This window comes from Medicago sativa, chromosome 7, assembly GCF_051527215.1.
Source record: "Medicago sativa cultivar Bolivia chromosome 7, Bolivia_mono, whole genome shotgun sequence".
NCBI classification, from domain to species: Eukaryota; Viridiplantae; Streptophyta; class Magnoliopsida; order Fabales; family Fabaceae; genus Medicago; species Medicago sativa.
This window is the reverse complement of record NC_140755.1, coordinates 24,239,016-24,257,364: the sequence shown is the minus strand read 5'-3', so window position 1 is coordinate 24,257,364 and position 18,349 is coordinate 24,239,016.

Below are 18,349 nucleotides of genomic sequence, written 5' to 3'. Positions count from 1 at the left end.
GGGACCGTTCAAACATGGGAGGAGTTAGAGCTTAAGTTCCTCGAGAAGTATTTCCCGATGTCTAAATATTGGGATAAGAAGATGGAGATTTCGAATTTCAAGCAAGGGGAGAATGAGTCACTATATGATGCTTGGGAGAGATTCAATTTGCTTCTGAAGAGATCCCCTAATCATGAGTTCACTGAGAAACAGTACCTCCAAATCTTCACTGAGGGGGTGACACCTAACACTAGGATGTTCTTAGATGCTTCCGCGGGAGGTAGTCTTAAGAGTAAAACTGATCATGAAGTTCAAGCTCTAATCGAAAACATGGCTAGCAATGAGTATCGTGCTGAAGCGAAAAAGAAAGAAAGAGGAGTGTTTGGGGTGAGTGATCAAACTGCAATCTTAGCCAACCAAGCAGCCATGAACAAACAAATAGAGACTCTAACTAAGGAGTTTCAGAGTTTCACCTTGGCTAACAAGCCTCAACAGGTGGCGGCAATCAGGTGTGATTTATGTGGTGAGGGACATGCTAACTGAGAATGTGTACCTGAAGGAACTAGTGAGGAAGCCAACTACATGGGAAGCTATCAAAGGCAGAATCAATACTATATTCAAGGTATCAACAAGCACCCCAATCTAAGCTACTCAAATAACAACACTTTGAACTCTCAAATGCTTGCTCCTCCACAACAACAACAAAGAAAGCCTTAAGCTCTTGAAGAGACTATGATTAACTTTATGAAGATGACGCAAGGCAACTTTGAAGAGATGAAGAAGAGTCAAGAGGCTGAAAGAAAGAACAATGAAGCCTCCAGGAAGATGCTTGAGACTCAATTGGGGTAATTAGCTAACCAATTGGCTGAACAAAACAAAGGCGGATTCTCAGGTAACACTAAAGATAACCCTAAGAATGAGTCTTATAATGCTATTGAATTGAGGAGCAAAAAGGTTTTGACACCTTTAGTTCCAAAAGCTCCAAAGAAAGCTGATGATGTAGTAGAGGAGATGGAGGAAGATGGTGAAGTTGAAAAAGAAAGTGAAATTGATGTAGTTGAAAAGGAGAATGATCAAGGAGTAGTTGAAAATGAAAGGAAGAAAAAAATAGAGGGAGAAAAAAGTGAGAGATTGATAGATGAAGACTCAATTTTGAGGAAGTCTAAGAGCCAGTTATTGAAGGATGGAGATCAGCCATAAGTTGTTCCATCATATGTAAAGCTTCCCTACCCTCACTTGGCCAAGAAGAAGAAGAAGGGGGAAGGTCAATTCAAGAAGTTCATGCAACTTTTCTCACAACTTCATGTGAACATTCCTTTCGGTGAAGCTCTTGATCGAATGCTTATGTATGCTAAGTTCATGAAAGACTTGTTGACTAAAAGGAGAAAGCCAAAGGATAATGAGAACATTGCACTTTCAGAAAATTGTAGTGCAATTCTTCAAAAGAAACTTCCACCAAAACTAAAAGATCCCGGTGCTTTCACTATTCCTTGTTCTATTGGACCGGTAGACATTGGTCGAGCTTTGTGTGATTTAGGGGCAAGTATCAACTTGATGCCCCTTTCTATGATGAAAAAGCTTGGATGTGGTGAGCCAAAGCCAACAAGAATGACCCTCACTCTAGCTGATAGGTCAATATCTTACCCTTTTGGTGTGCTTGAAGATGTGCTGGTCAAAGTCAACGAGCTAGTATTTCCTGCTAATTTTGTGATTCTAGATATGGCTGAAGATGAAGACATGCCACTCATTCTTGGAAGACCCTTCCTTGCAATAGGTCGTGCGTTGATTGATGTTGAAATGGGCCAGCTGATGTTAAGATTCCACAACGAGCAAGTGGTGTTTAATATTTTTGAAGCCATGACAAATCAAGCTGAAAATCCTAAGTGTTACCGGATTGATGTTATTGATGAGATAGCGGAAGATGATTCTCGTGAGCCTCAACCAGCACAACCTATAGAGAATAAAGAGGATGTTAAAGATTTTGAGGTGAAAGCTTGTGTTGAGCAATTTGAAGGAAGCAAAGAACTAATGCAATTGCCACCGCCGGAAGACATCCTTAGCAACAAGTATGGGGGATCAGAAACTTTGAATAATGAAAAAGAAACGACTACTTTCACTGTTCCTCTTGGTATATTTGCTTACAGGAGAATACCCTTTGGGCTGCGTAATGCGCCGGCAACCTTTCAGTGGAGTATGCTCTCCATCTTCTCTGACACGATAGAGAAAACTAAGAGGTATTATGATAAGGGGTTTGATAGATCTCTGGCAAGTGCACCAAATACTATCGAAGTAGTAAAAATATCGATCCCACGAGGACTGTTTTTAACTTCAATAATTCAATTTCGTTATATAATTAGGATGTGTAAAGTTTATTTTTAGTTTGCCACTAGGCAGAAGATTTGGTTTGATTTTATGAAATCAAATAAAAGAGAATAAAGATTTGATTAAGAAAATATGGAGAGAAAGATGAGATCAGATCCGTCGAATCCTCTAAGTTCCCCTAATTGGTCTACTGCACCTATTTGTTATGAACCCTCTTCTAGTTTACGATGATTAACAAAATAGCCCTAATCAATCCCTTGAGTTAGGACCCTCTTCTTAAACTACAGCCCCTAATTCCTTAGGTGGTCTAATAATTCTTGAAGGTTTTACCGAACGTTAACCTATTATCACTAACAAACGATTATCTATTCCTAGACTAACCCTGTTTATTAGAACAATTCAATTAGGTCTAAGTTGAAAGCCATGGTCAGTGGTCATTCATTCTCACGAAATCAAGTTATATGTGATCAAGATATAAAAAGCATTAAGAACAATTGAATTGAATAAACTAGAATTGAATTCATAAACAAAATAGAGTTTCACAGCAACATGTGTCAGTTAGGGTTACAAAGATTCATCTTGGATCTAATCTCTAAGAGATTTAGCTACTCATAATCGAGTTTACAAATAGCATATTCAATGAAATAATTAAAACATACATGAATTGGTAAAAGGTTGAAGAAATCGCCCTTCTAGCCGTCTCCGATGTCTCAAAATCGCACTTTGCTCTCCAAAATCGTAACCCTTGTTCTTCAGGATTAGTGCAGTATTTATAGAAGTCATGGGCCTGACCCATCAAAATCGCGCCGCGCCTTGTATAATGGCGTGCCGCGATTTCCCTCAAACAGGGAGGATGTAATTTTGCTTCAAAAATCGCAGCACGGCTTGAAATTGGCGTGGCGCGATTTCCTTCGAACAGACTTCAATATTTAAGCTTTTTGCACTCCAGAACAGTATAAATTGCATGAGAACTCTATCAAAATGTCACAATAAGTCCCTAATATTACGTAATGACAGGATGTCATCACAACCCCAAACTTAAACCATTCCTTGTCCTCAAGGAATTTGCTTGCAACAGTGACAAATGACAGCAAAATAACAGTTACCTGACAAAACGATAGTACCCAAAAGTTCATTCTCCTTCTAGCTAAAGATGAGCTAGTTTGACTTGTTCGCATCCACCAATTCACAACTCCTCGCATCAAATTGAAACAGGGTTCTACCAGTCGACATGCAGGTCTACATATTACCATACGCTTGAAAAGTTTCTAAACATCAATCAAAGTCAATATCATTACACACTTTTGAGGTCTTTAGGGTTATAACGGGGCTTAGGTGAAAGGTGGGATATATTTGGATAAGTAGGCTACACAAAATTTGAGTTAGGCATTCCTACGGAAGTTAATGCACAAAATTCAATCCTTCAATCATTCACCTTGTGGAATAACAATCAATGCAAAGGTACTAGAGAACATTTTTAACATTTAGGGACAATCGAGTTTGAAGTTACTCGGATTTTCAATGTTTTGTCCCTTTTTCATCATTCAATTTTTTTTTTGATACACCATTTTTGTGTGTATTTTGCATGACAATTTCCTATTTCTTTCATTTTTGTTCTCTTGTTCTCTAGTACCCCCACCCCAAACTTAGTTGGTTGCAAATTCCAATAGCAACCCCAAACTTAATCTTTAGCAACATTCTACAATGCCTTAACTCAGAAAATACATTAAGGGACAAGTCCTAAAAGTCTCTAGGCTTGTAATGTAGTTTGTCACCGAACAAAAAGTTCTAATCCTACCGGCTCACAATTGGTTAAGAAAGGATAAATTCAACAAATTAAAACAGGGTAGGCTTCAAAAAGGCTCACAGGACCAAGCACTTTTGCCTCAGTGTGTAATTGACAAAGACCAATCAATAATAGAGAAACAATGCAAGTTCTAGAAATGTAGTTGCATGGAAACTAATCTAAATATAAGTAAATTGAAAAACAAATTTGGCAATGAACCTTATGGCTGAGATTTCTGGGAGTATGTGACTACCTAGCAACGCCGTACTCTTCGCCTTTGAATCAAGTCACCCCTCCTTAAGAACTTTTGGAATACCGTTTCATCAAACAACTGTTACTAAACTGGAATAGGTCACATGAAACAAAACAAATTCATTAATAATAAACAAGTGCAGGAGCAATTACAATAGGGAAATAAGTTCAATGGACTTCGACATAAAAAGAAAATAAAGAAAATAAATTGAAAACAAAGTAAATCTAGTGGGTTGCCTCCCACTCAGCGCTTCTTTATCGTCACTAGCTTGACTGCTAAGGATCCTCAGAGGTCCTTCAGAATGAGTGCCACCCTTCCTTTTGGTAGGTCGCCACCTAGGTATGGTTTAACTCTTTGTCCATTTACTTTGAAACTTCGATCTCCTTCAGGTGTCACTAGTTCAACAGCTCCATATGGTGACACACTTTTGACCAAGAATGGTCCAGACCATTTTGACTTGAGCTTCCCAGGAAACAGCTTCAACCTGGAATTATACAACAAAACTAGTTGTCCACAGTTAATATCCCTAGACACTAAGTTTTTGTCATGATACCTTTTTGTCCTGGCTTTATAGATGAGCGCATTTTCATACGCTCTAAGCCTCATCTCCTCAAGTTCATTAAGTTTCAAAATTCTTTTCTTACCAGCGACTATTTGATCAAAATTTAAGGCCTTAATGGCCCAATAAGCTTTATGTTCTAGCTCGACTGGAAGATGACATGCCTTCCCATAGACTAACTGATAGGGTGAGAACCCAAGATGGGTCTTAAAGGCTGTCCTATATGCCCACAGTGTGTCATCTAATTTTCTAGACCAATCTTTCCTATTTGACGCAACTGTCTTCTCCAGAATCTGTTTCAGCTGTCGGTTTGAAACCTCTGCTTGACCACTAGTTTGTGGGTGATAGGGAGTTGTAACTTTGTGCTTAATGTTATACTTTTTGAGCACAATTTCAAGAAAATTATTGCAAAAATGCTTCCCCCCATCACTGATCAATACTCTAGGGGTTCCAAACCTAGTGAAAATATTCTTTTGAAGGAAGTTGACAACCATTTTGGCATCATTAGCAACACATGGCATCGCTTCAACCCACTTTGTGACATAATCGACACAGACTAGAATATGGAGATAAGAGTAAGAGGAAGGGAATGGTCCCATAAAATCAGTACCCCAACAATCAAATGGTTCAACTTCAATAATTCCTTTTAGGGGCATTTCATTCCTCTTTGATATGTTACCTGTCCTTTGGCATCTGTCACATCTTGTGACAAAGTCGTGGCAATCTTTGAAAAGGGTGGGCCACCAGAATCCACTTTGCAAAATTTTTGCAGCTGTTCTTTCTCCACTGTGGTGGCCTCCATAAGCTGAGCTATGGCAGTGCCACATGATACTATGTGCTTCCTCACCTGCAACACAACGTCTAATCAAACCGTCAGTACCTACCTTAAACAGATACGGGTCATCCCACAAGTAGTGGTTTGCATCTTTGAAGAACTTTTTCCTCTGAGGGTAGGTCAGATCATCAGGAACTATGTTGCCGGCCTTAAAGTTCGCCATGTCGGCAAACCAAGGTCTTTCTCCAATAGCAAACAGCTGTTCATCGGGGAACTCGGCCTTGATGGCCTTCTCCTTCTTCTTTTCCCAATATTTAGACATAGGGAAATATTTCTCCAAGAACTTCAGCTCTAACTCTTCCCATGTTTGGACAGTCCCGTTTGGTATTGTTAGCAACCAATTTTTCGCTCTTCCCGTCAAAGTGAAAGGAAACAGCCTTAGCTTCTTTTGTGCTTCAGTCACGGTGGCTGGTTGTACACAAAACTCACAAGTTTCAGCAAAGCGGCTCAAGTGTTCATGAGGACTCATAGCTTCAGTCCCATCGAATTGCTTGTCCCTCAAACCGTTGAGGACATTTGTCTTGATGTCGAAAGCTACGGGGTTAGCTGGTTGAAAAGTGTGGGTCAGTTGACCGCGATGAGTGGCTAACCCGTAGTCTCCTAGCTTAGGTCTTGGTGCAGGTTCTCCCATGATAACAGATTTAGGAGAAACAGATGTTTCAGATTCAGTTGAGAGTGACTCCGGTATTTGTTCTCGAACACCCGGTGGAACAGACTGAGCTAACCTTTGTGATCGGACAGCTTTCCGAAGTGCTCTAGCAGTCCTTTCAATTTCCGGATCGTACTCTAAGTCGTCTGAGCTTTGTTTACCTCGCATAAACAGCAAAATACCTTAGTAGCACTGCACAATGCAAAGTAATCAAGTGAATATGAAAGCAGAAAAATAAAAATTTAAAAACAGAAAATTAAATTGCAAAAACCCTAAATTATAACGTAATTGCCTTGTTGAAATAATTCAACAGTCCCCGGCAACGGCGCCAAAAACTTGATAGATCTCTGGCAAGTGCACCAAATACTATCGAAGTAGTAAAAATATCGATCCCACGAGGACTGTTTTTAACTTCAATAATTCAATTTCGTTATATAATTAGGATGTGTAAAGTTTATTTTTAGTTTGCCACTAGGCAGAAGATTTGGTTTGATTTTATGAAATCAAATAAAAGAGAATAAAGATTTGATTAAGAAAATATGGAGAGAAAGATGAGATCAGATCCGTCGAATCCTCTAAGTTCCCCTAATTGGTCTACTGCACCTATTTGTTATGAACCCTCTTCTAGTTTACGATGATTAACAAAATAGCCCTAATCAATCCCTTGAGTTAGGACCCTCTTCTTAAACTACAGCCCCTAATTCCTTAGGTGGTCTAATAATTCTTGAAGGTTTTACCGAACGTTAACCTATTATCACTAACAAACGATTATCTATTCCTAGACTAACTCTGTTTATTAGAACAATTCAATTAGGTCTAAGTTGAAAGCCATGGTCAGTGGTCATTCATTCTCACGAAATCAAGTTATATGTGATCAAGATATAAAAAGCATTAAGAACAATTGAATTGAATAAACTAGAATTGAATTCATAAACAAAATAGAGTTTCACAGCAACATGTGTCAATTAGGGTTACAAAGATTCACCTTGGATCTAATCTCTAAGAGATTTAGCTACTCATAATCGAGTTTACAAATAGCATAATCAATGAAATAATTAAAACATACATGAATTGGTAAAAGGTTGAAGAAATCGCCCTTCTAGCCGTCTCCGATGTCTCAAAATCGCACTTTGCTCTCCAAAATCGTAACCCTTGTTCTTCAGGATTAGTGCAGTATTTATAGAAGTCATGGGCCTGACCCATCAAAATCGCGCCGCGCCTTGTATAATGGCGTGCCGCGATTTCCCTCAAACAGGGAGGATGTAATTTTGCTTCAAAAATCGCAGCACGGCTTGAAATTGGCGTGGCGCGATTTCCTTCGAACAGACTTCAATATTTAAGCTTTTTGCACTCCAGAACAGTATAAATTGCATGAGAACTCTATCAAAATGTCACAATAAGTCCCTAATATTACGTAATGACAGGATGTCATCAGGGTTGGTGAGGAGAGAGTTTTGTATTGGACAACTTGTTTTGCTGTTTGATTGCAGGTTGAAATCCAAGTGGTCCGGGCTATTCGTGATCGTAGATATTTCTCCTTATGAAGCTGTGGAGCTGAGGAAGCCTGGTGAACAAGAGACTTTCAAGGTTAACACACAAAGGCTGAAACCATACCTTGGAGGTGAACTCCCTAAGAATAGAGCGGGAGTGGTGTTGAATGATCCTTAAGGGTCATCATAAGTCAAGCTAGTGACGGTAAAGAAGCGCTGAATGGGAGGCAACCCATCGCATTTAGGTCCGCTTAGGTATTGTTTATATGTATTTACTGCATCTTACAAAACAAAAACGGCAAAAAGATTTTTATGAAAGCTAAAAGAAAAAAAAAATTCATTACATCGTGGCACGCCAGTTTCTCATCGTGGCACGATTTGGAAACTAAAATCATGATGGAAGCCACTGGAAATTTCGTGGCACGAGTGTTTCCAAATCGTGGCACGTTTGCTGGAGAAACTATGATTGTGGCACGATGGTTTTATGATCGTAACACGATGCTACCTAGAACTGAAGATCATGGCACGATTGCTCCCCCTTATATATATCCATCTCACAAATTTTTCACCATTTTTCAATTCCGTTTATCAAAACTTTGCCAAAAATTTCCTTTCATTCATCCTCTACCCCTCAAATTCATCCTTAACTAACAAATCTTCATCTTCATTACCCTTAGAAGCATCAAAACCCATCAATATCTAAAAACCATCCACCCTAACCCCACAAATGCCCTCCGCATTCAACAAATGTTCCACAACAACCACTCAGCCAAACCGCCTCAAAAACCTACCTATGGGAAATCTGACCATGAAGTGCTGGTAAAAGAGAGGGTCGTCTTTGATCCAACTTTGCTCGCGGGAAAGTAGTTAGTGTGCAGAGTGCTACTGAGTTCTATGCTGGCCTGCAAGCTGATCCAGAGGCCACTGATGACGATGAGCAGTGATGGACTTGGAGTCCAAATTTTATTTTCAGCTTTCTGTATTTTGTTCTTTTGATTTTTGATGTACTTTTTATTCCGTTTGAACATTATGTTGGTGTGCCCTTGTTTAACTTTATTGCCCCCCGTTTGTAATGCTTTCCTTTGTTTATTATTAATGAATCTGTTTGTCTGTGGAAATTTATCAGTCTCATAACAGTGCTATACCAATGATATGCCAAAGAGTTCAAGGAGGATGTTGCCTAATCGATTCAAAGGGAAGTGTTCGGCAAAGGAAATAGGTAGCAACAACTCCTAGATATCTCAACTTGTAAGGTCCATAGCCAAAATTTTATTTTTTCAATTTTACATATATGAGTGTTCCATGCAACTGCTGTTTCTAGAACTTGCGATATTTCTCTATTTGTTGATTGGTCTTGTTTTGTACACACTAAGGCAAAGTGCTTGGTACCTTAAGCCTTTTTGAGCCTACCTTGATTTATGCATTATTTATCCTTTGTAAAGCCAAATTGAGCCATTAGGTATAGATCCTTTTGTTCGGTGACAAGCCACGTTACAAACCTAGAAGGCCTTAGGAATGAATGTCCCAATTATTTGTTTGAAGTAAGCTCTCTAGGTTGTGTGAAATGTTCAAGTTTGGGGTTGCTTCTGGAATTAGCAACTTACGAAGTTTGGGGTGGGGGTACTAGAGAACCAAGAGAAGAAGATTCACCGATTTTATATTTTATCTCTTGAAAAACAAAGCAAAAGCACTTGAAAATGTGCAGAAAAAAAAATGAAAAAAATGAAAAGAAAAGAATCTTGTGTATGAGACCAACAATGTTTATATGTCTCAGAAGAATAAGTTCTCTAGTACTCTTTTGTGTTAAATTTGAAAGGTAGGAGATTGGTTTTATGTGATGTTTCCAAAGATACCCAAGTAGTATGAGCTTAACTTCATTGTTTTATAACACTACTTCCCAAAATATATCCACCTTTCACCTAAACCCTGTTATAACCTTAAAAGACCTTAAAAGTGTGTACTTGACTCTGACTTTGATTGACAGTTTAGAACTTTTTCAAGCTTATGGTAATACAGCAGACCTGCATGATGGTTGTGTGACCCTATTCAAACAATTGCGTGGAGTTGTGGATTCGGAGGAAAGAGCTAAGCATCCGGTACATCATTACACCGGAAAGGAGTGAACTTTTTAAGCATATCATTGGTTGGTAAGTTGTTATCTCACTGAGATTTTTCCATTTGCAAATTGGATTCCTTGAGGACAAGGAATGGTTTAAGTTTGGGGTTGTGATGATGGTGCATCAACATTAGTTTTTTAGGCATATTTAGCTATTTATTATAGCATATAGAGAGTCAACTGCAATGAATTCATGGTGAAATCAAACCAAAACAGGAACAAGAGCTCAAGAGAAGAAACTTTGAGAAAACAGGAAAATATTGCCAAAGTTTAAGCAAATGTGCCACGTTGGTAACTAGTCGTGGCACGTTGGAACGATGTGGAGTTCATGGTGACATTCTGGAATTTTCGTGGCACGAAGGAAAACGCAACATGCCACGATTGGTTGATGAACTTGCTGCCACGTCAGATTAATGAAGGCATCGTGCCACGATGGTCCCGTATCGTGGCACGATGATGGGCTTTTTCTGAAACCCTAATTTCTTTCTATAAATATCCAGCTGCTAGCAAGGGTTAGGGTACTGATTATTATTGCGATTTTGAGCACTGAGGATGGTAGGAGACCAAGGAAAAACTCCTGAATCACATACCAACACTCCGTTGGTTAGATTTTTGTATGTTTTCTCTTGTTATTGCTTATGATTGTTTAGCTATGAGTAGCTAAACCTTTAGTTTGGTTAAGCCATGATGAAACTATTGTAATATATGATTTTGTAGTTGAACTCTCTCTATGATCAATGCTATTCAGTTTTTATTCAGAATTACTTGTGTTTATTGCTTTTTATGTTATTGTTTTGTATGACTACTAGCCCTAGCTTCTTGCAATCACATGAATTGATCTTAGGAATTGAATGACTACTAGCCCTAGCTTTTAATACTGAAATAGTAATTTTGTTTAACTCAACAATAGGAACCTAGAGATAGGAAATTGAGAGTTACGATACATGAATTAACGTTCCAACATCGCTTCCATGGTTATTCAATCAAGTTAAGAGATTAATAGGGTTATAACTTAGGAAAGGGTTTTGAGTCAAGAGATTGATTAAAACCACTTAGTTAATTTATCGTAAAAACTGAGTAGTAATTGAGAGTAGAGAGAGGTAGACTTTTCATATAAAGCAATAGCGGATTTATCGGCTTAACCATTCATCTCAACATAATTTTCTTTCGCACTTTTTCCACTTTAATTAAGTCTGATAAAACCGAACTTCTCTGCCTAGGGCAACCAAATACAAACTTTACACATCCTAACGTATAACGCGCTTGCTAGAATTGAAATTAACACAGTCATTGTGGATCGATATTTATTACTACTTCGATAGTTTTGGGTACACTTGCCAGATATCTATCACATATTGTAGTTAAAAGGTGACTATGCTAAAATCTTAGTTGTTGATTCATGCAATAGTATATGGCAACACAGTTGGATTTGGAGGCCCTGCAGTATGCTAAAAATTGATAGGAGAAATTATAAGAGTTACTTGTTACCTCAATGGAAACTGAAACATAAACACTGAAGGTGAGAAAAACACAAGAAGGGGGGTTGAATTGTGTTTTGGAAAATTCTTCGTTTCTCCTAAAACTAAACACACTGATCAGAAGTTAAGTGAAACAGCTTCTGAAGTGATAATCAGAATCTTAACGCAGCGGATAAAAACAGATAGAGAGAAGAAGAACGATACAAAACAATTATACAGGTTCCTTCCACAAACCGGAAGTAGTCCTGTCCCCCTTGCACTTCCAAGGAGAGTTCACTAGAATGTAATATCTGATTACAAATGCTCAAGCACACAGCAAGAGACTTCCTTTGCTCAAGCACACTTTGCAAGAGTCTTCCTATGCTCAAGAACACAATCAAGAGACTTCTATGCTCAAGCACAACTGCAAGAGACTTCTAGACAAACAAAATTACACAGAAAATTGTTTGAGGTTGAATACTTGATATACAATCAGAGGTGCTCACAATACAAATCAGATACAGACTCAATAACTTAAGAATTTCTAAGATATGACTTTGAGACACAAAAATTCTAAGTGAATGCAGAACAATTTCAGCAGAGGTTTGGCACTTGTAACAATGTTGAGAGTCTTTCGTTCAGCATTACCAAATCTCTAAGTCTTTACTCCTTTATATAGAGGTGTGAAAGAGACGTTGTGAAATTGCCAGCACATCAAAGAGTCGTTGTTGAAGCTTGATCTTTCACCAATGATCTTTTGCCTGATTTGGTTGTTGTCCTATGAAGAACAAATTTGAAATCCATTCCTTATCCAAAGGAACATCTTTGCAGGCGAAGCCGTATTCTGGAGCTGTTTTCTTGTCTTGTAGCGTGGACATAAAACAGAGTAGTGGAGAATGTGGTTGTACAGTTCGTACAATAGTACAATGTTAACGCTTTCGTCCAAATTGCAAGCACATGCCTTCAAACACCTTTGAAATGACCGTTGCAAAGTTCCACTAATCTTCTGCTGTCCTTTGATGAATTCCAATCCATAAAACAACTCTTGAATCCTTGAATTTCTCAAATTCAGTTGATCTTCAGCTTCTGGTGAAATGGCTTCTAATGAGGCAGCTTCTGATAACGTTGCTTCTGATGATGTCGCGGCGCTTCTGGACCTCTAGTCTTCAGGAGCACTAATCTTCAGGAGCACTTGACTTCAGGAGCGCTTTACTCTCTTCAGGAGCAGATTAACTTCAAGAGCGCTTTTTGTCTTCAGGAGCACTTAGCCTTTCAGGGGCGCCTAAGCTTTAATTCCGTTGATTCCTTTTGCTCTTTATTTGTTCTTCAGTACCAATAAATGATGTAAAAATTTAACTATGGTCCTGTACACTTGAACAAATATTAGCTAGTTCCAATTTACAATTTTTAATACCTTGTTATCATCAAAACTCTTTAAGGTTCATTGTTAAACACATTTTGTTCCAACAATCTCCCCCTTTTTGATGATGACAAACAATAGTATTTAAAATTGATCAATTGTTGTTAATCTAATTAACGAGTTGACTTTGGGGTTCTGAGGTTTGTAAGCTCAGAGTCCGAGGTTTGTAAGCTTTAACTCCCAGAGTCTGATAGTCTTTAAGGTGAGGTTTGTAAGCTCCCCCTAAGTTCTATCCAGGTTAATTGAATTCCTTTTACGCATAATAATATCAGAGCTTAAAATTGAAAGAATTATCTTATAGATAAGAAGAATGGTTCAATTAATTTTATTTGAAATTTTGATACTCCCCCTTTTTGATACACCCCTTTTTAGGTAAAACACAAAGGAGTTTCTCAATATTTTTCAAATATTATTAATGGGGCTCAGAGCCTTTAAATACTATCACATAATACTCCCCATTTTGTCATTAACAAAAAGAAATAAACAAAAGAAGAGATGAGAAAAAGCATAACATAAAGGTTCAGAGCATTATATAACCACATAATGAAAGCATATTAACCATCTTCTCAACCGTAAATACACTAAACAGAGCATATCAAACAATATTATCAGAGCATAAACTAGTATACATAAGATATAGACAAGTAATATCAATCAGAAGCAAAAAATCAATGTACACAAAGTTCAGAAGCAAGAAGTAAACAGGAGCGAAAAATTAAGTCAGAAGCAGAAATAAAACAACATGTATTTCAGAAGCATAAAGAAACAAAACAAGCTTTAGGTGTGCAACTAAGGGTTTGGCTTATTTTGATTCTCTAAAATCTTCTTCAGAATCTCTTGTGTCTCTGCATATTTCAGGTTCATTTCTGACTTGTATTGCTCCGTATCAGTTTCAAGCTTAATAATCTTCAGCTTCTGATCTTGTACTTCTCTTTCCAGCTCTCTGTTTCTTTCCTCCAACACCTTGTTCTTCTGAAATCAGATTGATGACCCTTTCCTTGATCCTCCTTCATTGCTTCTGATAGCTGACTTTGTGATCCAAGTCACTTTTGCTTTCAATCAGCCTGTGAGCTTCAAAAGTAATGTCTTCCCACACACCTTGCAATACATGAGAGTCTAGGAATATGGTGGGTGGTGAAGGTTGTTTGGAAGATTTAGGAGGGGCTATGGGTACAATGGCTTGGCTTGTTGTTGTTTGGTCATTTGTAGTTAGGGTGTTGCTGGTTGATGGTTGGTCAGGATCTATAGCCATGGCAGAGGCGTGATCATCTTGATTATCCTCAGAGTCAGTATCCATGTTTGTGGCTAGGGAGATCCCATCAAGGCGTGTTATCTGAAGGGGTACTGAAAATGGAAGAATTTGAGTTGGCTCAGGAGCAGGATGTTCAGGAGCAACAGTTTCAGTATCAGGCTTAGGTTTAGGTTCAGGAACGGGTTTAGTAACTGGTTGTTCAGAAACAATGTGTTCAGGAACGGTCTGTTTTGGACATGTTTGTTCAGGAACAGTGGGTTCAGGAACGGTTGGTTCAGGGACAATAGGTTGTTATTGTGGTGATGAAGTTTGAGGTTCAGGTTGTTGTTGTTGGGAGTTTTCTGAAATGACCTTTTCAGAAGCAGTTGCTTCAGAAGTCATTTCAGAGGCTGTTTGTGGGTTTAGGTTATCCTTATCAGGTGCAATCATGTTAAGAGGTTGGATGTTTAGAGGTTGAGGGTGATGGCGAAGGATACTATCAATGACTTGGTCTCTTATTACAGCTATTTCAGCTAACTTTTCATTGATAATATGACCAACTGGCTCATAGGTGCTTGTCTGAGAAGGCTTTGTGTGAGTTTTGGCTGGTGTTGACTGGCTGTTTATTAGATTTGGGTAGCAGTGACCTATTGGTTTATCATCATCAGAATCAGAAGATGATGATGAGCTTTCTAAAGAGATAGAAGGGGAGTCACTGGATATCTCATGTACTACAGGTTCTTTGTGAGAAGGAACATTACCTGTTGTAGAAGGTTCTGAACATTCAGCGGTCCTCTTCTGATCATCGTTAGCAGTACCAGGTATTGTAAGAAGTTGTGAAGCTTCGGTCATTACCATCTCTTGAAGTTCAAAAGCAATCTCCATAGCTTTTCCAATAGCTTCAGATGCAGTAGCAGCAGCTTCTGCTTTCTCAGTAACATGAGGAAAGTCCTTGATTCTCCTTACTGCTGGCTTCCTCTTTTTCTTTGGTATTGCAGGTTGATCAGGAGCAATCCAAGAAGTAGGAGCTTCTTCAATTGATGGCATTGTAGAACCATCAATTTTGAGCTTGTCAGAAGCAACTTTTGCTTTCTTAACAGACTTTTCAACTTCCAGATACTCTTCTGCAGTCATCTTCCTTTTTGATCTTCTGCCTCTGGCTCGTGGCAGAGCACCACCATACATCTCTTCAGGTACATCTTCCAACCTGATGACCTTGTTGGTTGCCTCATAATGATCCTTGATGTAATACATCTGCACATCAAGAGGATCCTTCTTGCAGATGGGGGAAAGTCTCCCATAAGATCAGACTTGGCATTGGATTCACTCAAGTCAGTTACAAGCTTGGTGACCTCGCTGATTAGCTTCATATTCTTGAGTGTTTGAGCATTTATGAACTTCCCAGTCTTAGTGTCGAGCATCTTATCTATGTAGGCTTCAACATTACTTAATCAAGTTCACACACGTCGGCCCATTCAACATCTTGAAGTACTCAGAAAGCTTCTGAGCATCTACCAACGCCTTAATGTCCACATCATACTTCTTGAGTGAAACGAAGTCCACTGGTGATTCTATCTGGACGATCAGTGATTTAAGAGGAATAGACATTGTCCTCTGTTTGCAAACGGACCCAGATCCTGGTGCTTGTTTTTGTATACTTAAGGTTGATTCTGGAACGCTTGAGCTTGAGGTTGCCATTGATGAAGATTGAAGAAGATTGAAGAAGATTGTGGGTTCTAGGGTTTTTGCGCTTACTTCGCAAGAGGTTTGAAAGCAAATGTGTTTGTTGTGAGTGAGTAGTGTGTGAATTGACAAAGTGTTAAAAGTAAAACGATTGCAATTCAAAAGAGACAAACAAACATAACATTAATGACAAATTGGGGGCGCGTGAAAGTACTTTTCAAAGCTATTAAATCATCATTGCCCTTTTAAGTTATACACCAATACAGATAAGCCACGTTAGAAGTTCTCAGAGTAACTACCAAGTTAGTGGGCCAGAAGTTACCATAAAAAGTAACTCCCAACGTTTCCACTAATTCAACTATTCAGGAGCATAAAATCCAGCTTCTGAACTTCAGATTCTGACGTCAACATCAGAAGCGAGTTTTCCTCAGAACCTCAATGAAGAGCTTCTGATGGACTACTGCTTCTGAACTAACTTTAGAACCTAAAATCCTATCCAGGAGCAAGCAAGCATTTAATCAGACACAAAGTGCATGTTCAAATTTTTCTTTATAAAATCAAACCTTTCAACAGTTAAAGGCTTAGTAAATATATCAGCCCATTGATTCTCAGTATCAATGAATTGTATATCTAAAACTCCTTTTTGAACATAATCTCTGATAAAATGGTGTTTGATTTCAACATGCTTAGCTCTTGAATGCAAAATTGGATATTTAGACAAGCAAATAGCAGCAGTATTATCACAAATGATGGGAATACTGTTAGCAATTATCTGATAGTCTTCCAACTGATGTTTCATCCAAAGTAGTTGTGCACAACTACTTGCAGCTGAAATGTATTCTGCTTCTGCTGTAGACATAACAATGGTTGTTTGTCTTTTGCTAGCCCAGGATATAAGATTATCACCCAGAAATTGACAATTGCCACTGATTGACTTTCTTTCAATCCTATCACCAGCATAATCAGCATCACAGAATCCAATTAGCTTATAATCTAAGGATTTCCTATAAAGGAGTCCAAGATTAGTTGTTCCTTTCAAATACCTGAAGATTCTCTTGACAGCAGTCATATGAGATTCTCTAGGAACTGATTGGAATCTTGCACACAAGCATACACTGAATAAAATATCTGGCCTAGATGCAGTGAGGTATAACAAAGAGCCAATCATACCTCTATACAACTTCTGATCTACTTTAGCTCCTTCATCTTCTTTGCTTAAGGTGCACGTAGGATGCATTGGAGTGTTCATCACTTTACAGTCTTCAAGCTTGAACTTCTTCAGAAGCTCCTTTGTATACTTTGATTGATGAACATAGACTCCATCTTTGCATTGATTAATTTGAATGCCAAGGAAGAACTTCAGCTCTCCCATCATGATCATTTCAAATTCATCCTGCATTAACTTAGAAAATTCCTTGCAAAGAGATGCATTAGTAGAACCAAATATTATATCATCAACATATATTTGCACAACAAGAATATCTTTCTCAAGGGTCCTTCTGAAGAGTGTTGTATCAACTTGTCCTCTTTTAAAATCATTTTTGATTAAGAAATTACTTAGTCTATCATACCACGCTCTGGGAGCTTGTTTCAAGCCATATAGTGATTTCTTCAGTTTAAAAACATGGTCAGGATATTTAATATCCTCAAATCCAGGACGTTGCTTGACATACACTTCTTCTTCTATGACACCATTAAGAAATGCACTCTTGACATCCATTTGATATAATATTATGCCATGATTAACTGCATAGGAAAGAAGTAACCTGATTGCTTCCAATCTTGCAACTGGAGCAAATGTTTCAGTATAATCAATGCCTTCTTGTTGACTGTAGCCTTGTGCAACAAGTCTTGCTTTGTTTCTTGTTATTTCTCCTTGCTCATTCAACTTGTTTCTAAATACCCATTTTGTTCCAATAATGTTCTTGTGCTGAGGTTTGGGTACCAGATCCCACACATCATTTCTTTGAAATTGATTCAACTCTTCTTGCATAGCTAAGATCCATCCATCATCTGAAAGTACTTCATCAACTGTTGTAGGTTCAATCATTGAGATCAGTCCAATCATTGACTCTTCTTGTCTGAAGTAAGATTTTGTTCTTCTTGGACTATCTTTGTTTCCATTGATTAGCTCCTCGGGATGTGAAGACTTGTGCTTGAATGTGTTTCTGGGAGGATCTGCTTGATGTGAGCCATCTTGTGCTTCATCAGAAGAAATTTCATCATGCGCTTCTAATGTGGGTTCAGCTTCTGGACTTTCCTCAGATTCAGCTATCTGATCAGATTCTGGAGTAACTTCAGGAACCTGTATCTCTGCAAAACTTTCACCTTGCTTTGAAGTTTTATCTTCAAGCTCTTTGTCATCAAATTTCACATGCATAGACTCTTCAACACAAAGTGTTTCTGAATTATACACTCTGTATGCCTTTGACCTTTCAGAGTAACCTAAGAAGATTCCTCTTTGGGCCTTGGCATCAAATTTCTTTAGGTAGAGCTTGTTATTCAGAATGTAACATGTACATCCAAATTGATGAAAGTAAGAGATATTGGGTTTTCTTCCTTTAAAGAG